At 36.2% G+C, this 26,090-nt stretch overlaps 1 protein-coding gene across 2 annotated transcripts in view; it reads right to left on the bottom strand.

Moving 5' to 3' along the window:
- Positions 1 to 21,611, bottom strand: part of LOC132160860 (metabotropic glutamate receptor 4-like) — a 184,899-nt gene extending 163,288 nt beyond the window's left edge. For both annotated transcript variants that reach the window (XM_059570572.1, XM_059570571.1), the window contains exon 1: positions 21,207 to 21,611. The gene's annotated coding sequence lies outside the window, so the exon portion shown is untranslated. The remainder of the gene's footprint in view (positions 1 to 21,206) is intronic.
- Between the last annotated feature and the right edge of the window lie 4,479 nt (positions 21,612 to 26,090).

The raw sequence follows: 26,090 nt of genomic DNA, 5'->3' as shown, positions 1-26,090 counted from the left end.
AACTAAACAAACATGGTGATGGGGGGGGGTTAGATGGGAGGAAAACTTGTATTTTAATTTGTTTGCATTTGCATTTTCTCAAAAAATTATCGTTCCTCTGAGCAACATTGCATTTGGTCACAAAACTCACAAAATTTTGCAAAGAATGCGTTTCCCCAGTGCTTGAAGTGGAAACTTCAAACCCCAGTTCTTGAAGGAACAATGTGTTCTCGCACAAACCATTTGCGTTCACCTGCATAAGAAATGCATGCCACAGATTTAGCAGAAAAAAACACAATATTTTTGCAAAAGAACAAAGTTTTATTGAAGGAAGGTGATGGGGAAAAATATGAAAATGGACCCAATCCAAATGAAATTGCGATTAGGCAGAAGCTGCGATTGTCATGTGTATCTTTCATTGAAGCACAGTTCTGTGATCAGTAGTAAATCTCCATTCGAAGGGAAAAACTGAAAGAGACTGATAATGGCAGACAGAAGAGAGAACGATGTCCAATTTATCATCCCACCCATAGACGCTGCATTAGAAAAAATCACACATTAGCATAAACTAGTTTTTTTGTGATTTGATGCAAGGGTAATGTAAAACAAAGAATAATGTAAAATACTTACATACATTAAAAAAAAACTTTCGAGGATTTACAATGCTGATGACTGTTAAACGCTTTATCACAGTCTTGTGAAAAGGGTCCATAGCGGTTGCTGAATAAACAGATTTAAATGCTTTCATTGATTCATCGTGACTAATATACACACGGCTATGGCAATATATGGTTTATCGGAGTTCTTATTATTATAATTTTAATTATAATAAAGTATATCTATAATGCAATGCTAATCGACATACTTAGAATACTATGAAATATGTTGTGTGCTTTATTCTGAGTAAGACGCCACATTATCTCACAGAAGGATTTATTTCAAACACTTGGCTACGTTTGGAGTAAAAACGTTATCAAATTAGGTATTTTCATGTGCTTTCAGATGGAGCAGCATTTACTACACAGAGCCGTAGTTCACAGAGAAGCTATGCAAACAGCTGTCATTATCGTGAACGATTTCTTCAAAATCTTAATCGTCCTTCTGTGTTCCAAACAAGGAATTAAATCAACATGAGGGAGAGTCAATGATTCATTTTGAGGTAAACTATGCCTCTAAGGCTTCTCTACACTACTATTTTGTTAAATTCACAGGTCAATGGCGATGATCACCACAGATTAAAAGTCGAAAGATTTCATCATTCTGAAGCATGTTTCATGAGTTAATATTTCATAAGCCAATAAAAATGCTCAAAAAATGAAAGCAACTGCCAAGGTGAAGCAGCAGTATTATGCATCCTCGCTAAGAAATCCGAAATCTAATTAAATTTTAATGATGGGTTGATTGAAATCAAGTCCAGCTCTGTTTCTAGTCAAACTGACTTAGAATTTGCTCGTTGCGCAGTCCAAACCCTCAACTCCCATCAGCCTTTGTGGCGCACATCGTTGGTGACAGAAATTTTCCTGTACCACGGTGTTGCCGCCCACGCAGGGCCTGTTCCTCGAGCCCTCTGAGGCCATCAAAGGTCGGGCCTCTGAAGACAACTGCTCCCATTCTAGCTGTGCCAGTGACTGCCTCCGTTTCGCTCCAGTTCCCTGGCTGTCTTGCTCCTACAGGCCTGAATGAGGGGGTTACTATAATGCCAGCTGACATTCTGACAAGCATGTGATTGTTGGGAGTATATGGGGAAGGAGGAGGAGGGCGCGTGCTCTCTCTCTTGTCGGGACCTTTACAAGTCTTTTAAAAGCCTGGAGAAATGTTTGGTGATGAATGCAAGCCTTAGAAATGGCCAAAAGTGCTGACATGGCAGGGCTGGAACAATGGAAGCTTGGCCGAATTCTTGATACGCGACGGCTTCTGCAGTTACACCTGGTGACTCATGCGCTCCTATCGCTTTAAGCAGTCGCTGTCATCTGCGTTAAATACAGCAGGAATCAATAGATATTTAATCATCTTTAATGATGATTATGCTGGTCTGTTTAGTATTCTCTGCAGCTGATGGTGTAGCATAACCTTCGGTTTTTAAAGCTGAGTGTGCACATCTTGCAATGTTAAAATATTGCACATTAATATGAAAGCAAGAGTAAACACCATCTTTGTGGCAGTGTGTAAACATTGTGTTATTTATCTGAAAGTGCTGACCAGCCCAACATAGCACAGACTCTTTAGACAGGATTTTTTTGCAAAGAAAACTAAAACAATACAAAACATGACAGATTAATCTGTGGTCTCAATTTAATGAAGACACTTGCAAGCTACATGATTTACAGCATTGCAGGGTCCAAGTCACTTTGCATGCTCTAAGCCTAGCATGACCGCAGCTTTAATTATTAAATATTTCAGAAAAAAAAAAAGATAAAAATTCTCAGAAAGTACAGTGGCCTCCATTTGAAACTTTAAGCTACACTTGAAAATGTACAGTATGCATTTAACAGTACAGCATTTTAAGATATTAAAATAAAATAATAAAAACATATTGTTTCATTTTCATTGTATCATATCTTTAAGTAAGCAAAAGGCCTTTTAGTACAATTTTGGAATGTGTGGTGCATGTCTTTTGCAAAATCTTTAATGATTATAATTAAGTAAACATAAGAATAATTTTTATATTGTTAGTAACCTTTCAAGATGAACACTTACTCAATTGGAGCATTATAAAATGTTTGATCATAATCATATTAAAATGTATCAAATATGATGCAACAGGCTTTTGAGAAAAATTTATGGAATTTTATTAATTATTGTATTGCATTTCAAGTATCTGTTGCTTCCCACAATTACACACACATTGGGAGATACAGAGTGAAAACTTAAAATATAAACATTTTGATATGTAAAATATTATGTATCAGAGTTAACAGAATTTCATTTTACTTTTTGACAATTTAAATAATATCTGCATCACATTGCACATTTTTGGGGGCCTCTGAATAAAATTTATGTTTTTTTTTTCTCTTTCCTACTTGAGTGTTAGCTTCATATTCTCCTATCATACTAGATGAGTCATATAAGCCTGCTATCAAAATAAATAACAACATTAAATAGTATTTGAAAAAAAATAACGTTGTTTAAAAAAGATGTGAGTCATATTCAGAGTTAATGTCATTACCTGCACCTGTGATTACACTGCTAAGTGCTAAGTAATCTAAACAGTGTGAATCTGTGGGGAACTGATTTCATATATCTAAAAATAATCACCTTGAGACCAGCTGGTTAAAAATAACAGCAAAAATGTATCTGAAAATAGTTCTAGCTGCATGTGCTTGCAGATGCTGCTTTGGTTGATATTTGGTTGTAATTTTTAAGTAAAACCTACAGGTAAGTGTCCAAAAAGTGTACTTTTGGAGGCCATTGCAGGTTTAAATGGTTAGTTCAACACTGCAGTTTCTGCAATGTTGACGTAACTTTTACTGTCAGTGGACCATGATAGTGTGCATGAACAGTGCTGATAAGCTGACATCTCCTGGCCTTGTGATACTGTTTACTGTGGTTACTTGCAGCCTTTCCTGTCTGCAGGCTCTCAACTGTTCACAGTTGCTGCTCTGCTATTGTATTGTCTATTGTGGCTCAGATTAGAGGGCTGCAGAGGTCTGCAAATCTCGCGGGAGTGGGTGGTTTTACCTTTGCTGTAAATGGAAGTGAGCGGTCAGAAAATTTCGCGGGAGACACGCGGGGAACGGTGGTGTGTAGCAGAAATGGCATCAACACAAGAAGTTGAGAAGAAAATTAAAGCTGCTGTTTACTTGACAAAAGCAAAGCAAGGCAAGTCAGACATCTGGAAACAATTCTCATTTGTCACTGAAAAAAAATGGGAAGAGCGATTTCCTGTCCTCTCAAAATTCACACGTTTTACTTTGAGCATTCCCACATCTAGTGCGCTGTCAGAGAGGGCATTCAGTGTGTATGGGCAGATCTTGGAAGAAAAACACACAAATCTGGGATTATTAATTTTCTTTTTTGCAATAGCCTGTTAAGCAAGCTATTGTGAATGTGAAATCAGTGAGATTTTTTTTAAAGCATTCTATTTTGTTTTATTTTGTTTTGTATTTTTTGTTAAAATTATATCTAGCGTATTTTCAAAGTCCTCTGTGTTTACTTATTTAATGGTACAGTTATTTCCTAGTTAATCGTTTGGTGCATGTATGCAGTAGGCCTAGCCTGCGTTTAAAAACTGAGGTGCCGTTAGTTGCGGTTTTGTTTTAATGGTTGATGTTTTAAAACACTAATAAAAAGAAAAAACGTATGTTTTTGTCATGTGTGGTGCTTTGGTTTAGCATCAGTTACTTCATTTTATTTAAACTAAATTATGTTTCAAATCTGTTATTCTGGATGTTAACTTGAACGAATACTTAGTCTGAGTACCTATTTGTGTACATTTTCCACAAGCTCTGAGATAAAGTCCACTGGAGCAGGCAGGAGTGGACACAAACATTGCGGGTGCGGGCGGGAGTGGACATACATTTAGCGGGAGCGGGCGGGTGCGGGTGCGGGTGCGGGGTTTAAGAAAACAGTCCCGTGCAGGGCTCTAGCTCAGATCTAAAAAAAAAAAAACCTGAGGATTTTAAAATAATGCTGCCGAGTTCAGGATAGATCTACAGTTCTGATCAAGCCAACACCAGCATGGGTTGTATAAAAAATTATGTCAAAAGTAAATGGACAGAATCACTAAAGTGTACAGCGTTTCTAGAATCATCAAATAGGCATATTTAGCTTGTTTTTGTTATTAATCTAAATTAGAATATGTCACAACCATTCACATTTATTAAACAAGTGGTTAAAGGAACAGTTCACACAAATTTACATTTGCTGAAAATGGACTCACCTTCAGGCTGTCCAAGACGTAGATGAGTTATTTTTTTTCTTTATCAGAGCAGATTTGGAAAAATGTAGCATTATATCACTTGCTTATCAATGGATGATGAATGGGTGCCGTCAGAATGAGATTCCAACAGCTGATCAAGGCATCACAATAATCCTCAAATAATCTATACAACTCCAGTCCATCAAATAACATTTTGTGAAATAAAAAGTTTTGCATTTATAAGACACAAGTCCACCCCAGTCTCGTCTGATTTAGAAGTGAAATATGCACAGATTAAGCAATGTTTAGATGAAAACAATCAAACTGATGTGAGAGGAAAACAGGGGATGGACCTTTTCACTAAATTTTTTAAATTTAAACTAAACTAAATACCACGACTGAGGTGCCCTTGAGCAAGGCACCGAAACCCCAACTGCTCCCCGAGCACCGCAGCATAAAAGGCTGCCCACTGCTCCGGGTGTGTGTTCACAGTGTGTGTGTGTGTGTTCAGTGCTGTGTGTGTGCACTTTGGATGCGTTAAATGCAGAGCACGAATTCTGAGTATGGGTCACCATATTTGGCTGTATGTCATTTCACTTTGATGTGGAAATAAACTCCTCTACATCTTGGATGGCCCAAAGATGAGTACATTTTCAGCTAATTATCTTTTTTTTTATTTTTGGTAAACTATTCATTTAAGTTGAATGGTTATTCTATATGTCTGTCTAAAATTTACATGCAGAAAGCATACATTTTCTGAATGTTTTCAACTGAGTACTTTTCATCTGCATCATTTGCATTTCCTTCAGTCATCGTCTACCAACTCTTCAGAATTCAGAATTCATATTCAAGTTCAAAAAGATGAGACTTTTTTCCTAGTGAATAAGTTAGGTCAAACCTGCTCTTGCAATACACAACAACTCCCTTGCAAGCTAATAAAAAAGATTCCAAGACATCTTAATCTTAAAAAAAGACATATTAAAGTGTTAAAAAGTGTTTTAATGATGACTTATCTCGCCTAAGGCACCAAAGTGAGTCAAAACTCCCACTGGTGCCGCCTTGAGAAAAAAATGGGTGCATGGAGCCCCTGAATTTAAAGATATTTGACAACCTAACTATAGAAGAGTCTCTTAAAAAACCTCTCACAGATAAATTCAAAAAGTAAGTTCACGCAGCATTAATGTTGCTGTTCTGCTCGCCACCCTAAAACCTGTAAACTGTATTCTATAGCTCGTATTATCTGGAAAAGTGAGATAAAGAAAATGCCACCCACAGCAACTTTTGGGTGTCCACTTAATTTCAGCTTCTGCAAGAGCCAGAAATATCCAAAGTGGACAAAAGCACATGCTCAGAAAAATGCAACAAAAAAAACCTGTGAATGCTAAACGCAGGCAATATGGCTCTTTGTTTTAATTAAATGACATCCATGACACATTTCCCACTGACCTGAACAGAAAGATGAATTTTCTATCCATGTTTTATTTTTCCCAGTTTCACTGTACTTTCAGAAAGCTGATGCAGAACTTCCACTGACAGCCTCTTTGTTTTTGTGCAGTATATGCACAATGAAATCCACAAGCGTGATGCAACTTGGTTAGAGCAGAATATCTATCTTGTTTCTCCCAGGCACTAAAATAATCAGCTACAAGATGCAAATAAACTCAAACAGAAAAATATTGTTTGACTGAATACATTTTCTGATAAAAGCATGTGACCACGTAAGTGTTGCTAAGCCCTCAGAAAAGTTTTCATACCCTCCATAAACTTGACTCTCATTTAGTATTATTTAAAGTTTAAGTGTGGCATTTTTGTGCTACTAGTAGAATCACATGGCATTGCAATCAGTTTGTTTAAGCTCATGACATCTTCAATACCTGGAGAAAAGCTATCCGTTACCATTTCCTTTGATTTCAACAGCAGTTATGAAAGTATGAAATCTGATATGAAGCTGACATCATGATTGTCTGATGGCACAACAAGAATGAACACATGCAGTTCCAAGCCCTTCATTAGCAGCCATCCTCAGCTGTGACAGGAAAAATGTAACTCGATTTTATGCTTTTAAGAGCTCTCCAAAAACGATCAGGCACTGGTGAAACATGTACTACAACACAATATATGAGGGCTGTTGTCACGGCTATATCTGAGGTTCTGTGATCAAAAGATATTTTTGTCTAACTGCGATTTAGCATTTTGGTTTCAAACATAAAATTCCTCAAATTAGGACACTTATCATAAATTTGGTGTGTATCTATGCATGTATCTATATGTTGGATAAACACAATCACATTTATATGAGTGTTATAATTGTCAACTAAAAGTTACAAAATAATTCAAAAATTAATTAAAATAATAAAAATTTGTGGTAACTGTTTTCCATAATTAAAATAATAAATATAAATACTGCATGAAAAATTTGAATGAAGTTTTTCATGTAATATTTATATTTAGTATTTTATTTAAAAATTCTGCCTTGGAAAGTAGCTAAAATCATCTTTGAGTTAAAGTTCTAAAATTACAATTAAAAAATATTAATGATTATTATTATTATCATTATTATTAAAGCTATATATAAAAAAAATCTAATAAAAATTTAAATGATAATAATACAATTATTATAATAAAATTATTATTATTGGCAAACTAAAGATTTTATGAAAACTGAAATTATAAAAAGAAATTCAAAATAGCAAGAAGTACTACAATAGTACACAATAGTTCTTTAACAGTATTTTTTTTAAGTCAGCTAATGAATTGTTCTCAGTAGATGTCAGATAAGGAAATTTGTCAGACATTTTTCAAGCTTAATTTGAAATTGTTGAAAAATGAGTGCAAAAACTTTGAAGTTCAAACTCTCAAAACCACTCAGAATGTAGACAGAACCTTATAGTTCAAAGGTGACAAAGTCAATTTATACAATTTATTTATAATAATATTTTTTGGACAAAACAATAGTTTATTACATTTATGTTGCCTTTAAAACTCTTTACTCTATAAATATAGCTGTAAAACTATATTATGGTTCTATTGAGACAGCTTACCCTATATAGCCGGACAAATAAATGTATTCAGTCAGAATAAAGGAAAAAGCCTTTTGGAAGCAGATGGTGTAGGTACAGCATCTACCACCAGGGGCTAATGAGGTCATGTAAACAAGCCAAAACTTGACCCCTCACTTTGAGCACCCATTGCAGGCTGATAGGCACAAAAGCACAGCATCTTACAGGCATCCAACTTGCTCACATAACACAATTTGAGCAAAAAGTTTTGTGGTAGAGAAATTACATAATTTACTTTTAAACAGCTTCAGAGTATATTGCTTCAAATATAAGAATAAATGTACATAGACTGTCTCACTTTGCACTGGAGCCATGGCACAATGATTTCATTCACATCCTTATCTAACACAATGAGCTCGAGCATTTCCCTGACATTTGACCAAGTAATAGTTATAAATTGCATATTCAAGAGGCGTCAGACTGCCGCCTTGCCGATGTTTCACAGCACATAGTTAACTCAGTCAGTGGTCAACCTTGTTTGGAATCCCACTGAGTGTTTATGCCTGGATATCTCTGGCATGCTGTACATTATATTCTGGGTTTTTTTCCCATTGCGCAACAAGTGCCGCCAAATCCGTTTGTCAGTGACAAATGTGAAAGGATTCCTCGGAGCAGGAGGAAGCAAAGTGCCTGCAGCCATTTTAAGTTGTGACTCTGTACACACGATGGCTCAGAAGCCAAAGACACTGGCAAACCACTGGTATGCATATCCTGACGGGAGGGAAAGTGAAAGAGAAGGTTTTTATGGATTAAGATGGTGCTTTTCAATCATCTAAGAGCTAAAGCTACCCCCGCAACACAACAAGAGCATCCCCCGTGGGAAAGACAAAGAGAAAACACCCACGTTGTGAAGCCATACGCTTTCAAACATCACTCATTTTACTGCCTCTCCTCCAGTGTGTGTGTGTGTGTGTGTGTGTGTGGAACGTGTGTGCATGTCTATCTAATATCCTTGGGGAATTTGCCATTTTACCATTATCACTGTTAGATAGCATGCAGCTGGGGGAGCTGAATACCAAATGAGTAAGCCATGTTCTGAAATACGACAAAAATGCATTAACATGGTAAATGACTTGAGGATTTTCCGATTTGTTAGCTCTGATTTACATTCCATCAAGTGCGTTTCTTTAATTCAGAGTGCATTGTCTTCAACAGAAATGCATGCATGCTTTTAAGATGACTGGGAGTAAAGCACTTGTTTACCGTTTTACTGTAATGCATGTGGGTAGTGTTACGACCCTGATTTTATTAATATATACAGTAGATGAGGATCAGTGAATAACAACCAGGATCTCTTGGAAAATACATTCTGTAGTCAACATGTGCTTTACTGGCTGGCTGTGATTTTTTTTCCTCATGTATAAAAATATACAGACAGGGTCATAACACTACACATGGAATCAGAGTATTTTTCTGGCACAAAAAACAAGAAGGATGTCAATTAGAATGACAGCATTATATATTATTAGATTAGAAAACACAAAAATGCCAATAAAACTAGAAAATACCATCATTTATTAACTTAAACTATCATGATGATGAACAGCAGCATTTAGCTGTATCAATGCCCTTTTTAACAGTATTACTGCTAATGCTAAACTATATAATAATCCACACAAAATGACTCCGGTAAGAAGTCTGATAGCATTTATTTTCCTTTTATTTTGGGGTATTTCCTCCTGGGTTTTGTTAGATATGCAGAGCAGGAACAGTGGTGTATTTTTTTGGTTTATAAGGATTTTGAAATTCTCTCAGATTTATCTCTTTCTGTTTTATTGCTTTTGGTTGTGCAGCTCCTCAGGTAATTTGTATTCTTCTGGTTCTATCTATTTGTGACTGAAAGAGTGTAAAATATATTTGAAGTAACGAAAAGAGTTTTTCCATTCTTATGTCTCCTTATGTTTCATTAGATTCTCATACCGTGTGGACCAAGGCCTGGCTGCAAGAATGGAATAGTCATATATTGCTTGCTTTTGTAAGAAAGGTGTGATGACGCCAGCAGAATGCACTGGAGGTGAGAGTATTATGCTCAACCTGGCCTCACCTACAGCGCCACGACTCCCTAAACACAGGTCTGACGTACTTCTTGGGCCAGGAAAAGATCAGAGAACAGCCCCTGAAGCTGTGCTTCTACAGAAACACTGATAAACAAAGCAAGAGTTGAGTAATATATGCAGTGATGGGATGACGCCCCATGGATGCAACAGCCATATATCTTGAAATATAATTAAATTAATTAAATATATTAATAATGATGAAATATATGTTCCTTCAGTTTCCTTGGAAGGGACCCAATAGATCTTGGTTAGACATGAACTTTAATTTGACAAATTAAAACGTGTCTCAGAATGATGCACTGTACAGCAACAACATTCGTCTAATTTTTGTTTTTGCTCTGCACAACCTAATATTAATTAATAATATTAATCTAAATTAATTTATATATACACTATGCTATCTATATGTCTATCTAGTATGTATTATATATTTAGACAATACAAACAATTGTGTTCACTATGAAATAGGAAAATGAATTACAGTATGTAGTATAGTATAGTATAGTATAGTATTGTGGAAAAAAGAACCACGCTCTTTAAAAATGTATTATGTCTAATTATGTCTAATTTATTGTACTGTATAGCATCCATTACACACATACACACACACAAAAATGTGTTGGAGGAGATTGATTTGAAAGAGACCTGGAGTGTGTGTGTGTGTGTGTGTGTGTGTGTGTGTGTGTGTGTGTGTGAGGGAGAGCGAGAGAGAGAGAGAGAGAGAGAGAGAGAGAGAGAGAGAGAGAGAGAGAGAGAGAGAGAACAGTGAGCATTTTAATATGTAACATTCCTGATATCCAGTCTTCACCATTGTTTTTATGTGCCATTGTTATTTTTAACTAGTAACTGCTGTAATAAAAATAGTGATTCTTGTGTTTGAATATGCTGTGTGCTGGTTATGTGGATATGCGCAAATCTATGGGTACTGCATTCATAAAATATAAATATGAGATACTGAACTTTATGCCTGGGGTAGATGAAATGGGCCAGCAACTAAACAGTCTTTTTCATAAAATAATGAGGTTATTTTGCCGCTTCTTATAGAGCCTTTCACAAAATCAGCCATGATACCATATGTTACTTTTAAATCTTTACTAGTTTCTTCTGAATAAAGATAATATTATAAATAAAACTTACATGTAAAGCTGCTATTAGCATGTCAGTGCACCTGTCCAAATTCAAACCAATAAAATTGATATACTGTACATCACATACTATTGTGGAAGCTATTTAAAGGGTTCATATGATGCTTTTTTTAAAGATCATTGTATTTGGTGTTACAGAATAGGTTTACATGCTTTAATGTTCAAAAATCACATAATTGCTCAAATATTGTACATTATTGTAGGTCCTCTATGCCCCGTCTCTCTCAAACACATCGTTTTAAACAAAAGTCCCTCCTTCCGACAAGAGCAGTCTGCTCTGATTGGCCACCTGACCCAGTGCATTGTGATTGGCCGATCACCGCAACACTCGTCGGAAATGTAACGCCCCTTTTCATAATCGCGAGCTTCATCTTTCAAAATAAATATACAGACAGTTAATAATGTCCTTAGTTTTACCATCAGTCCAAGTCCAGGGAACAGAGTCACGTGACAGACACAGTGATGAAGCTCGTATGTGTTTGCAGTACACAAGCCACGGATGGTTAAGACAGCTGACTCCACTGTGACCCTTTCTCTCTCTCCCTCTCTCTCTCTCTCTCTCTCTCTCTCTCTCACCTCTGATCATCCATAAAATGGATTGCTGTTCTGTTGAACTGTAAGTAATCTTAAAGATTCCTAAATGCATCTACTTTATAATAGAGTGCTTTTGCTTTTGCCAAGATACACACAGCATCTCCCTGACATGCTTCAACACTAACTGCATTTGCCGAAACCACACCTTCTTTGCATGAACATTTGGGCAGCATTACACAAATAATTTTTCATGCAAAGTGACGTAGAGATGTTTTAGTGGGCATGGCAGAGTTTTAAATTCTTCGGATTTGAGACTTTAGTCTTTGCATCTTTGCAACTTTACAGATCTTCTTTATGCACCAAGAGCTTGTAACACTCCAAAGAGAAAGGAAATCATCATATGACCCCTTTAAAATAGAATAGATACTGAAAATTAAAAAATAACTTACCTGACATCAATAAAAATTATTCTGTTCGTAATTATTCTGTATTAAAAATTCTAATAATAAAATAATTTTTATTATTAGTATAACTAATTGATGGAAATTATGCCTTTTCAAGCTTCCGTATGTACCACTTCGAATCTCTCGTACTGTTTGTGGATACAGACATTTTCACAGCTCCAGTTTCAGTTGGAGAAAAAAAATAAAAAAATCAATGGACATTCGGATGTGCTCCAATTGAAATGCTGCCCATTCATTTAGCTCTGATTCAAGAAATCTCTTGCTTTTTCCCACATATTTTTGAGCCTGCCTTCTGTGGATTTGCATGGGAGAAACATGCACGCAGCTTAGAGGGAACACTGATGTACAGCGTGTTCAGCGGCTTGTACTCTTGCATATCCAAGTGCTGACATTCAACTGGCACTACATGCAAAATAAATCTTTCCAAAGAATTTACTTTAGAACCTTAGAATCTTAATACAGCAGAACCTGTTTAAGAGACTCTACATCTATCCCTCACAATTTTGGTTTCTATTGCGTGAAATTAAAAACGGCATCTACCCTGACTAAGGTCTACAGATGTGCACACACATGCAGAGGGGGAGGCCTAGACAAAAACTCAGGGATTCATTAACAGAGAAGCCTTTTTCCTCTAGTACACTCATGACAATTAACAGGCTTCATAACACAGCTCTGGTGGAGCATTATAGCGCAGCCCTTCTCTCTAAGTTGCAGACCATGCATTATTAATTGGGGCAGCTCAAAGTAAATAATTACATCTCATTATCAAAGCTTGGGTTTCTAGTATGGAGGCATGTCCTCTCTATTTCCTTAATGAGCCTCTAAGCTGGCCCATTTCGCATTGTTAGAGATGTTAGGTTTGAAAGAGTCAACTCCTCCCCAACTGAGGTTCTGTACTGCAAAATCAGAGGGGGAAAGGGAACAAACTGTACACCATCAGGGCTGGGCTCGCATTCAAGGGCTGCATTCATTATTTTTGTCCCAGCTTCTGCCATTCTGTTACATCTGGCAAATTTGAGAGACTGACTCAGCCTCTGTTGCTCAATTCAAGAAGATTGAGGGAATGCAAAGAAATTAGTTGTTGGTCAGCGGCATGACTAGTCTGAACAATAGGGGCCGAGCCCATATTCCATTTTAGACATCAGAGATATAACATGACTTGACTACCCTATACTCTATCCTTAAAAATGCTGAGTTACATACAGCCCAGTGCTGGGTGAAACATGGATAAACCTAGGAATTGGGTTGTTTTGTTTTGTTGTTTGTGTTGTTGTTAAATGTTTAACCCAAACTTCTGGGTAGTAACCCAACCTCTGGGTCAAAAAACAACCCAATTGCTGGGTTTGTCCATATTTTACCCAGCACTGGGTTGTATTTAACCCAAGATTTTTTATTTATTTATTTTTTTAAGTATTGTTAAATCACGTTCTAGGTGTGTTTTTAGTCCTATATTAAATTTGGCTGGTTTATATATAATATAACATTATATAAATATATGAATTTTAAATTTCAATTCAGCAACTGAATTTGAAATGAGGCAACAAAGTACAATTAAATCTAAATGTAGGGAAGTAAATGAAAACGAACCGAAATTCAAAGAAATTCTTATAACTAAAACTTTAAACCATAAGAGCAAAGTTTGACAAGATTTAAGTTTTTAAATCTTTGAAAAATAAAAGGTTTGAAAGCCTATACTGCAGCTTTGGAGCTTTTTTTCACAAAAATCGGATTCACACTAATGAAATGAAATACGTCCAAAAATCATCATGAATTTTGCATAAACCGTGATATATACAAAGTGAGTAATTTGTTGATATTAAAAACAACATTGGCAAGAGAAAGAAAAAACACTCACTCACTGCCTGCCCTCAGAATTCTTCACTTTAGCAGTGAGTCGTGCCGCTCACTTGCACTGTAAACAGGGAATTAAAATACTGCCAATGGATATTTAATCAACTTGCTATTAAAATTGCTGCAGTATATATACATAAAAGAAAAATTATTCAAGGCTATAAGCACAAATGCCAGAACTAGTCGTGTTCTGCTAGGTAGGTCAGTGATTTCATAACGGTCACACTTTGTGGTCACAGACCTTTTTCTTCCATTTAAGGGAAGATGCATCAAATAAGTTATGTGGAAAAAATCACTTATCACAACAGTTCAGTTACAGCTTTCAAAGCACAAATGTGAATGGAGCTTGCTTGCTCTATAAAAGCGTCCAGTGATGTCCGTGTTCCCAGTCACCGTAGATTCACTTCAAATGGTGGGCAAGGAGCTGATCATTTTCATTTAACCTTTACATGCGGCCCCTCGCCCCTGGAGTCAGAGACTAAAAGGAAACACATAATCTGGGGGTGTGAGATAGGAGGGAGAATATGATCCAATTGGCAGTGTCAGAACACAGAGTCTTTGGCTGTAAGTCTGCCCCAGCCCAGGACTGAGCATGATGCTGGTGGGCTAGTTAAATGTGCTAATTTCACACACCATTTCACATGAGGTGCTCATACGGGGGTCGTCGTTAACGTGACATAGGGGACACAAAGTCTCAGCATGACTTTGCACTGTTGCATTGCTTTGTTGAATATCTTGAAGGGATATGGAAAATTGAAATCATGCCGCGGGATTCTTGTGGGCTGGGCTAACAGAGATCTTTGATCAGGGTAATTCGTGCTATGTGGGTAGCAAGGGCAAAGATCAATACAACAGCACAGAATCTCCTCAGGTGGATTAATGGTGAGTTTCCCTCCAGAGGCAAAATTACAGCATACAATCAATCAGATGATGATAAATTGTTGTAAAAAACTGCTATTGACTGAATAATTCTTATATTTTGCAGTCTTTTATGATGAAATCCAATTTTTGCATTACAAATTGTATTATGAGCAGAAATTAGGGTAAAAAGGAGCATTTAACTTGATTTTCAGAATATCTTTATAAATATCTTAATGTTTAGTATGGCCAACCTTACCGCTAAAGGAACAGTTCACCCAAAAATGAATATTTGCTGAAAATTTAAAAGACATACAAGACGTAGATGAGTCAGAAAAAACTTTGAGAAATTAAGCATTACATCACTTGCGTATCAGTGAATCCTCTGCAGTGAATGGGTGCTGTCAGAACGAGATTTTAAACAGCCACAAGTAATCCACACCACTCCAGTCCATCAGTCAACATCTTGTAAAGTGGGAAGCTGCGTGTTTTATAAAACCGTTGCTTCCAGCTAAAATACGAGCCCTCTAGACATAATATTGCTTTTTCCAGTGGAAAAAAAAAAAAACCTGTCTTGCCTGAATCGGGAGACAAATGTGCACAGACCAAGCACCATTTACATTTACAAGTGCAAACAATCATATTGGTGGACTTTGAAGTGAGAGACACTGATGTTTTTTTTTTTGTTTGTTTGTTTGTTTGTTTATTTGTTTGTTCTTTTATCAGCTGTTTTGACTGTTATTCTGACGGCACCCATTCATTGCAGAGGATCCATTGTTGAGGAAGATATGTAATGCTGAAATTACACTTTCAGCAAATTCTTCAAGTTCTTTTTGGGGGGTGAAATATTCCTTTAACAACAGCAGAACTCAAGCTGACATGCAATTTACAGGTCTGTGCAAATGATCCATGTTGTCTAGCATGATCTAAAAATATTCTGAATGCGAAAGGAAGAAAAAGGTTGAAAAGGTCACATGATCAAAGTTAAAAACTCAAATATTACATGATTTGATTATTGATCCAGAAACAGTACAGTATCTAAGAAAATGTTTCCTCTTTTTAATTTTCTTTGCTTTAATTTTATTAAAACCCTAAAACTTTTCAGGCTTAAGTAATAAAACTCTAAGATTTTTATATGTTTTCGGATTAGACTTGGAGCCACTATATATATATATATATATATATATATATATATATATATATATACACATTAATTTGCTTCAGTACGCATTTGACATCTTTAAAAAAATTTGTTTTTACAGATTATACTTTATACACTATTTATATGCAGACAATTTTAAATATTTAAACTGTAGCATATGATTTATTGCCTCTTCTTAATTTGCCCGTCATTATTTTTTTCATAACTCACTGTTCTGCCAAATGACTTATGACCATTTACACATCATTTATCACTGTAGGTACCAAAAATATCTTTTTTTTTTTTTTTGCTTTTCAAGCAAGTCCTAAATCAAGCTCTGAGTGCAGTCAAGCAAACAAAGACGATTTAAAAGAAAATTTTGGAAAAAAAGAGGAGCGTTCTGAAGACACGCACGTGCCTTGCATCCAGACACCCATGCAGAATCGGCCTAATGAGTTGGCTCTCACCAGAGAGGTGGACAATACCCTGCAACCATCGCTCTGAAATGAACCGATGCAGAGCGCAAGCCAAACTACTGACTTCTCTGTTTCATACAGTCCATTGAGTTCCTCTGGGGGGGTACGATCTTGTGCCACAGATCCTCTTACCCAAAACACTACACGGCCCATTTGCGGTAATAGAGCACACAGGAATGTTTTTGCTGTGTATGCTGAGGATTGAGAAACACTGTCGGTGACAGCGACAACTAGTGCTGTGCTCCCCCAGTCTTCAAGCAGTTGGCCAGGGTCTCCTAAAGCAGATGGTCTGGAATGAAGACACTCAATATGACCTAATATGTCTCATTACACATTTACACAATCATATACCGAAGCAGTGAACTATTTTCTATTTAAATAGGCTGCGAGGTCTCTTTCTTAATGAATATCTACAGTAGGTCTTGCTGTTATGTAAAAGTACCTAAACATCATTAAGCCAAGATGAATCTAACTGAGAAGAAAATTGCTTGTCTTAAACTCAATATGAAAAGGCATTCAATCGCAAACCTATTTTGTGTCCATAATGTCACATATTTACGATTGAAATTTGATGTTATCTTCTGGGAAATTACTAGACTGTTGAGAACAATTCATACCAGGATGGAGAAAAAATCAATTTGGCTATCAGTTAACATTAACCAAAAGCCTATATGAGTAGTTTCAGAAACTGAAAATATTTATTTTAATTAGCTCATTCAATTTCAAGAACATTTCCTATCACTGTTCCTGGCGGAATGATCTTACTAACCCCATACAGAGAGCCGAATGCTGACAATTTTCAAGCAACTACTGAAACTTGAGAGAAAATTTCAGAATTGCAAAATATCCACTTAGAATTATGCGATATAAACACAGAATTGTGAGATATAAACTGGGATGTTAAATGGCAATCACAGTTCTGAGAACAAAAGTCAGAACTGTGAAATATAAAGTAAGAATTTTAAGAAAAAAAGTCCAATATGTGGAAGTCACAAATAGCCTTTTTATTTTTATATTCTGTCGTAGAAACTGGTTTCCATGCTTAACTGCATCCTGCCGACTTAAATAAAAAAAAGAGCAAAAAAACTTGCTTGTGCTATTCTGAACAATGTTTGAAAATGTCATTGCTAACACTTCTTGTGGGATCTCCTCCTGAAGCCAAATCATTGTATTCCGTATTTGTAATTCATATTAGATAAAAAAATCTGCTGATTAAATTCATGTAAATTAAAGATTACGAAAAACACATTCTTTTCTTTAGGAAAATGTGCGCTGGTAAATCGTGTCTAATAAGACCAGAAACGTGTCAAGAGGGTACATTTAGATTTTAATAACCCATGAATCTCACTATTTTGATTATTTATATTTTTCTGACAGCAATTTTTGCTGTGAATCTTCACCGCTAACACACTTCTGACTTGAGCTGTCATGCCGCAGCTTACTTCGCTTTAAATATGCAAGGCTTGTTAATATTTGGGTAATGATCTTAATTTAAATAATTCCATGTCGCAAGTCTGCATCACACACGTTTTTTATTTACCTGGCCTGTGAAGGTGAAGGCAAGAAATAGAGGCGAGAGATAGCGCAAGAAAAGGAGAGGGAGAGTCTGTATCTGATAAAGTCATGCCACTCTGAACTGTACTGATGTGAAAAACAGATGTAGGCGATGACCTGGTATAGGCTATCACACTACACTCAATAGACTGTCTCCTCTTCTAGCCCTCTGTGCCAGAGGGTGTCATCAGATAATGTGCACAAAAAATCTATAAGCAAGAGCCTTTGACACATGACTAAATTGAGTCAGAATGTGGTTTTATGCTTAGTCAGTTGGTTTAAGTAATTAAGTTGTGATATCAGTCGAACTTCCTCAAGCTACTGTTTTTGATCTTAAAAAGGACCATTTTATTTGCCAGCCGGCGATAGCGACTTTAACACACGCACAAAAGCTGAAACCAGACATTACAATAATCTTATTCACATGCATGTCACATTTTCCCCTATCCAAACTGTGATATTCAACGCTCTGGCCCTGAACAGCAGGAAACAGATTTTAAAAATACAACATTCCTAGCAACAGTGATAACGCAAAGACAGAATTCCCACATCATATAACATCACAGCATGATCCCCTGACTGGTGCATTGGTATAAAGTAGGCCTTCCATTAACCACCCTCAGCAATGTTAAAAAATATACTCATTATCATTTCACATCAAATGCAGTATCCTCTATTTCTTTATCAAGTAAGAGTTCCAGTCCAAAAAGAAGCGTCATTATAATCATTTCAGGTTGTGTTGTGCCAAACCTCTAACATCAGTGGTCAATCTGAATTACATTTAATCTGAATCTAATTGCAGTGTCATTATCGGTTATAGCTCATCACCATTACTCAAAAGTAAACTCAAATAAGAGCAGAGCTTTATGGGTGTCTGCCAGTCTATTTCACACCACCAAAATGTCACGAATTGTTCCCAATACAAGGACTTTAGAAAACAGAAACTGTTAATTGAGTTATTTAGGTGCTAACAAGCAGCTTTCGGCCATCTGTCAGCAGTTGGTTACTATATTCAGCTGCAAATAATGACAAACATTGACATAAACAGATATTCAAAATACATTTCCCTTACAGAAATCCCTTGCCTATACACCAGAGAGGTGACAACAGGTGAAGCACGAGCATTATGACTTATTTAGTTAATTCAGACTGCTTGAGTTGTCCGCCGCTCTCGAGAGAGGTAAACAACGTTAACCGATACAGACTCTCAACCCAGAGGAAACTCAGGGTCAAATGGCATTTACAGAGCAAGAGTCCTAAGAAAACCTATGAATAATGTATAAATCCTACTGTTGTTTCTACTGCGCAGAACTTACATGGTGCGTGATCAGACTCATAAGGAGCGCAAATGTACAATTCATCAATTGATGTCATCGAGTGACCAGAGAGAAGTACAAAATTTGTCACAGGCCAAAAGTTTACAAGTTGGCACCACGCCAGTTTTCCTGACTTCCCTATCGCTGTGATGGAAAAGTTCATTAGCTCATTCAATTATGTAATAGAGCCATCTTGGCGGAGCCTGAAATCGCCAGACCTTAGCGTTCCAAGCAAAAGCTCTTTCCATTGCTTTAAAAGCTTCTCTAGATTAATGAAGTCTGGAGAAGTGACTTCAAACCGCACTTGGCTATGCATACACTGAGAGCCATGCTTCTCTATCATACGCCCGGTCTCCACAGCAGCTCCTCATGTTGTCCAACCAGCGGCCACAGAAAACTCTTTTAACACTGCCAAAACAAGAAAATGCAGTACTCTGTGCTTTAAGATCAATGGGTTTGTAGCGCTCTCACAAAGACCCAGGGAGTGAGTCATTGCTGCGACAGCCTCTCCATACTACAAAAGTCACTGCACTCCATCACACATTGTTATAGCACATCATGTAGGTGTATGCTTTTGTATTACATAGTTGACTCATTAGATCTGACAATGCCATGCAGTATTGTGGTACAAAGTTACAAGTCAAGGCATCGAGACATCCGTGCAGCCTTCTGCCTGACACTTCCCAACTCATTATTTCTTACAGGTGTTTTATTTAACTTGTCTCTGGCAATTTCCAGTGCCAATTACGGACACATTTAGATAGCAAAGACTAAAGCTATGGCCAAAACATCCATTAATGGTATTAACGAATGTGAAGAAGTTTATACAAACCCATCTAACATGCTTTCTAAACTAGCCCATCTGGTCCAGATGGCCTCAAGGATTGACATCTGCAAGGCTGATAAAACTCTGAGCTTCCTCCAGACCTCCACAGGCAATATCTGGGTCAATGACATAATGCATCTATTAAATGATACATTTAAATGCAAAACACACAAAAATATTTTTTAAAATAGATATGGCTTCAAATCCTCAATTCATGATAATCTGTGGTGCTTAAAGTAAAAATGCTAAGGTGTTGGACATGGCGATTTGTAATTTATATGAAAAAAACGAAAAAAAAATGTTTCTATATACAAATGTGTGTGTGTGTATATATGCAAAGAAACATGCATACCTTTTAAAAACGTATTAAATATGTGTGTGTGTGTGTGTGTGTGTGTGTGTGTGTGTGTGTGTGTGTGTGTGTGTGTGTGTGTGTGTGTGTGTGTGTGTGTATTTTTTTAGGGTTTAACAGCATTTTTTATTTAATTTGATGGACTTGTCACATGCATTTAAATGACATTTTTAAAGATTTCTCCTCATTATCTCGTACATAATTATGTCATTGACCGATCTTTTAATATCTCACTTTTGTAGCGGCAAGTGACCAAGAGATTCAATATGTCAGACAGACTGAAATATTACTCCCCATTGAAATATTCTCATTGTGAGGCAGCTCACCTATCCAACTTGTAAAGAAATTTTCTCCAATTAACCTTAATAAAAGCATTCAATCCTGAATCAGTGATATGCATTCACTCTAAGAGGCGTTGATGCATAGCAGTAAAACCTGTTGTTTAGAACAAAGTGATGGGCAGAACTTCCGTCTGCTGTATTCACAGAGCAATGCAGAAAAGCGCAATACGATCAAAGAAAAGTCTATTTCGCCAAAGTGCTGCACCACTGATCATTATATATGTTGAAGACATTCTCTTCTAAATGTCTCACAAACATCGTGCCTACTGCTATTATTTCGTGGAAACCAAAAAAAAATCGCTACGATATCAACATCGACGAAATGAATCGAGCGACGCTTTACCGTGAGGAATCCATGAGAGATGTTCAAAGTTGACCCATTTCCATGCACTTACCTTCTTCTGTCTGCCGCCGCTGTAGTCAAACACCTCCAGTACGATCACCTTAACACAGTCGACTGCAGATTTTTGGGTATCTCGTTAATCACTTGAGGTACGATGGCCCCCAATACGACAAACTCAATTCCCCACGTACGGAAATCACACGCAAATCTCCCCAAGCGTGATACCAAGTGGGAAAAGCTGTTGCGCTGTCCAGTGAAAGTGGTGCTGAAACGCTCTCGGAGACGAAGTACTTTCCATTTCTCCAAGTCTCCGTGTCCATTAATTCAATATTGACAAATACTGTTCGTCTTGTGTGAGGAGCTCATACCTGAAGAGATGCTACTGCACTGAGCCTAACTGGAGAGAAGAGCCGTGCTGAGATGTAGGCAGTGCTCTTCAGTCGAAGCAGTGCGTTCAACGCCCACATAGCCCACTCTATTTGATCACACACACATACACACTCACACAACGCAGAAAACACACTGACTGATGAAAGAGCTTTTGTGCAGCTACAAATAAATGATTGATCTCTCTATTACAGTATATCTGCATATGTACGGAGTTAAAAGCACATAAGGATGTTTTAATAAAGGCTACAGGAAATTCCTTCAAGAAAAATCATGCAGGAATTCTTATAGAATTACATTTATAATTATTTAAGCAACATTGATGAGATACTAGTGCAAAAATGCTGGAGATAAACATTATGAGAAAAAAATGTAATAATAATTAATTAAATTAAATTGAAAAATGCTACAGAATAAATTATTAATTGTTGACTGAATATTACATTACAATATATGGTAAAGGTTTATATTTTAAAATTCAATAAAATAAATCACTGTAATTTACATGAAATGCAAATAAATCCAATATATGGTAATGAGTACCCTATAAAAAAATATTTTTTAGATGTAAAAATTTTTATAAAAATCCTTCTAAATTATTAATACAAATATTATATTTAACAATACAATGTTTATATCTCACAGAGTAATGATTTATTTATTTTTAATTATTTAAATATCATAATTTATGGAGAAATCAACATTCCCACTATACCCTGAAGGACAACAAATGTATTTCAGGTCAGATAAATTGGTATAGTAAAATTATATAATATATACAATTATATCAAATATACAATCACAAAGAATTCCGTAATGCCTATAAATGTTGTCACTGTAATTGTTTTACAGTTAAATAACAGCAATCATAGTTGCTATTTTACCATTTACTGTAAATAAAAGAACCACTACTACTGAACAAACAATAATATTGAGAAGAAAAAAGCACTTCAGTTTATCCAGTAGGATTTTTTCTTTTTTTAAAGCAGTGTTGTTTGATCCCATTAGGATTGCTTTTTTATCTACTTTATTCTTCACTTTGGAAAGGAAATTAGTTGAATATGTTTTTAAAAGCAGTGTAAATGTCCTGGAGACAATTGTACATCTTGTACATGCAAGTTGTAAAATATAAAGTATAAAGATTCAGGGCATTGATAACCACGATGCAGTGAGCAAAAGAGGATTTAAAAATACAGAATGTCCTGAAGGACACTTTTTTGGAATGCTAAATATACCCATTTATATGTTGCTGTTTTTGAGGACACATTTAGTCACAAAGCACGTCACTACAAATCTGGGCTTGAATAAAAGGTAGGCAACATCTACATTTGGATGGTAGTGTAATATTTGAGCGTTCTCTCATGATATTTCATTATGAATTCTTAGTTCTAATTTATTCACATCCATGTCTCCAACTTCAGTGTCTTCCAAACCATTTCCCCAGGGGATTATGATAACAAGATTACTAATGTAGTGTGAACAATACACTGGTATCTTCCTAGTATTAACCTATACAGTTTGTTGCTCATGCTATTCTTAAAAAAAGCAGAACGACATTGTAGGTTAAACCCCCTTCACAAGTACTACATATCAGTTGTTTGCTGACAATTTTTTATTTTTCAATTTATTTACTAAAACTGATGTAAAGTCATTTCTAAAAGTCTAACAGTGGACACAGAGGAGTTGCAGACCAGTCTGGTGAGACAAAATTATATTCATTGTATATCTTTTACAGCAATAAACAGTATATATATATATATATATATATATATATATATCATATTTTTCTTTTTCATTCTTATCACTATATTGCTCCTTGCATCTGCATTTAATTCTGCTAATTAGTATAAATATTTTTTTAGTTTATTTTTTTTACTGAGGTCATTTGGCATTACCTCTTGTGCCATTCAGATATAATTGAATGTTCCAGGAGTAAGCTTAGACAGTTTATTACCAGACACAGTCAATGCTAATTCTCCAATTAGGTTTTATACCATCCAAAAATTCTGAGCTTTATTGGTGTTTTGGGAAATCGCAGAAATAAGTGCACTTTGTAAATAGTACGATATTACCCCCTAGTGGAGAGAAATGCTTACTTGTGGACAACAGAGTCTTTTTTACTGCTATTTACACATACCTAAATGGCAAGCATCTGTTCTCCCCTTTATTTTTATTTTTTCATAAATAAATAAATAAATCAATGGTATGTATGTGTAGCACAAACACACATTTATAAACACACAAAACTGGGGGGGCGGGGTCAAATCGAATCTGTGACTGCACTGAATATAATATGATGAGTCACCAATAATCTTGGTGGGTGGTGGTTTGTAAAATCCATGCAGTATCTTTCCACCTACTGTCTATTCCTCCTAAGCAGTCTTAAAAATCATCAGTACCAAAGTATCACAAACAGAGCTAGATTTAGTAGAGCCCGGCAGCAGCGTTTTGTCCCTGTCGGACAGAGCCCATGCTTCTTTGGTGTCTAGCCAAGCAGCTTTACTGCTCAGAAGCCAAGCTGCCAAGCCACTGTAGGAACATTGGCCAGCACATTACTGATAAACTCCTCAAGGTGGCAAATTACTGTGCTGCCAGAGTCTCTACTCATCTTGGCAACACAACCACTTTTAGCACAGAGCTAGTATTATCTTTCTATCTATCTATCTATCTATCTGTATATCTGTATGGCTGTCTGTCTGGCTGTTTTCAGCTGTGCAAATTCAGTTGTTCCGTAATGTATTGATGGTATTTAGAGTGAACTGATCCGTTCAAATGCTGTCATCCTGATAAAGTTTGTTGTTTTTGAAAAATGCCATTGATCTACTTTAAATAACAAGTAGCTTGACAAGCTCCAGTCAGAAGAGCATCCACAAAAAAATGATGTGATGTGCACTAAGGGCCCAACACTTTCCCGCATTCATGAGAGGAAGGCCCTTTCAGTTTCAGTTTTTACAGTTTTTAGTTTTCACTTTATAGTTTACAAAGTCTCCCTTTAAACCGTAAAAGATTTTCTCAGCATTTTCACAGTAACTTTTTAAAACTGTACTCTTTGCACCAACTGCAAATCAAAGCCCGAAGATAAAGCAGCAGAAGGAGGGAATGGAGAAAAAAAGATAAGCAAAGACTAAATACAGTTATATATTGTTTTCCAACATGCTTGAAGTAGGACTAAAATAAAAGAAATATCCAGACTTGATGTTGTTCGGTGGGCTTACATTTTTTGTGACATTTAAACAAGCCTTGGATTTAGGGGAATATTTGACAGGCAGCACAGAAAGATATACAGCCAGAAGATGAATCATAGTGAGGACCCTTCAGAGGGAATAATTCACACTTAGCAGAGCTCATTGTCGACTACAATTATTAACTGACATTTAAATGTCCCTTGCTAATATTATGTTAACCTATACATCACCAAGCACACTAGGAGGGGATAAATAAAACAAATGGCACAAACTACAGAAAGGAAGGATGAGGCTAGGGCAGACTGGTTCATGCAAATCAGTTTCAGCAATTTCTTTCTCGAGCACACACATACATCTATTACACACGGCAAATCTTTAATTTAATGCTGCACAAATGACTTGCCAGCACAATAATCATCTATTAGTAAGTAATCGATAATCATAGTGACATCAGTCTAATGCAAAAAAAAAAAAGCCTATCGTTGCTGGTGATATTGAACTAATTGATCCCTTACATCCTAGAGTAAAATTCTAAATCCCAGAGGGACAGCATCTGATCAGTGTCTATTGCAAAAGTGTATACTTTAATTAACAAACTACTTCTGCACAATTAATTGACAAAGAAAGAACAACATGCAGTACAGTGGCTGTAAGAAATTACTCCATTAAATAACTTGGGGTGAACTGCAGGGCTGAAATTGTGACCAGCTCCTAAGTAAATTGGTTTTCTACTGTTATTTGTGTCTACACATAACCCTTAATGCGGTGCATTGGTTAGATAACAGCTAGAAAATGTGTACTATAGCCTTAGCCATACAGCAGATCATCATCAATAATCATTTAAATACATTCAGATTGTTGGCAGATTCATAGTGGATTCAATTTGGTCTCATGCTCATTAAATGACTACATTAAAACCAATGGAATCATAAATTATATCATACTGATTTTTAGATATTTTCCCATCATCCTGTGCAGCAAACACTGCTGGTAATGAGATAACATTTTGGCCATAATAGGTGAAAACATTATATATATAATGAGTATTTAAATCTGTAATTTACCACTATTCTTGAAGGATAGTCAATAGTTGCATAGCTTTCAACCTGTGAGTTTTATCTCAAAATTCTGCCACCAATCTCCATTATGTCCACCCAAGCTTCTCATAATAACATAGCGCACAATGATAAACAATCTTTAGTAATTGTTTTTTTATGCTCCACAGAACACCCATTTCTAAACAGAACAGAAACAGGAGGTGTAGATACTTTCACCAAAATGTATACTCCGGGTTTGTTGTATGATGTCCACAGTTCATTTACGGCCAGTGTATTATGTTATTCGTTACAGATGGTGCCACACAT

This window comes from Carassius carassius, chromosome 17, assembly GCF_963082965.1.
Source record: "Carassius carassius chromosome 17, fCarCar2.1, whole genome shotgun sequence".
Classification (NCBI taxonomy): Eukaryota; Metazoa; Chordata; class Actinopteri; order Cypriniformes; family Cyprinidae; genus Carassius; species Carassius carassius.
Note: the sequence above shows the minus strand (reverse complement) of the source record. Positions and strands in the feature narration are given on the sequence as shown.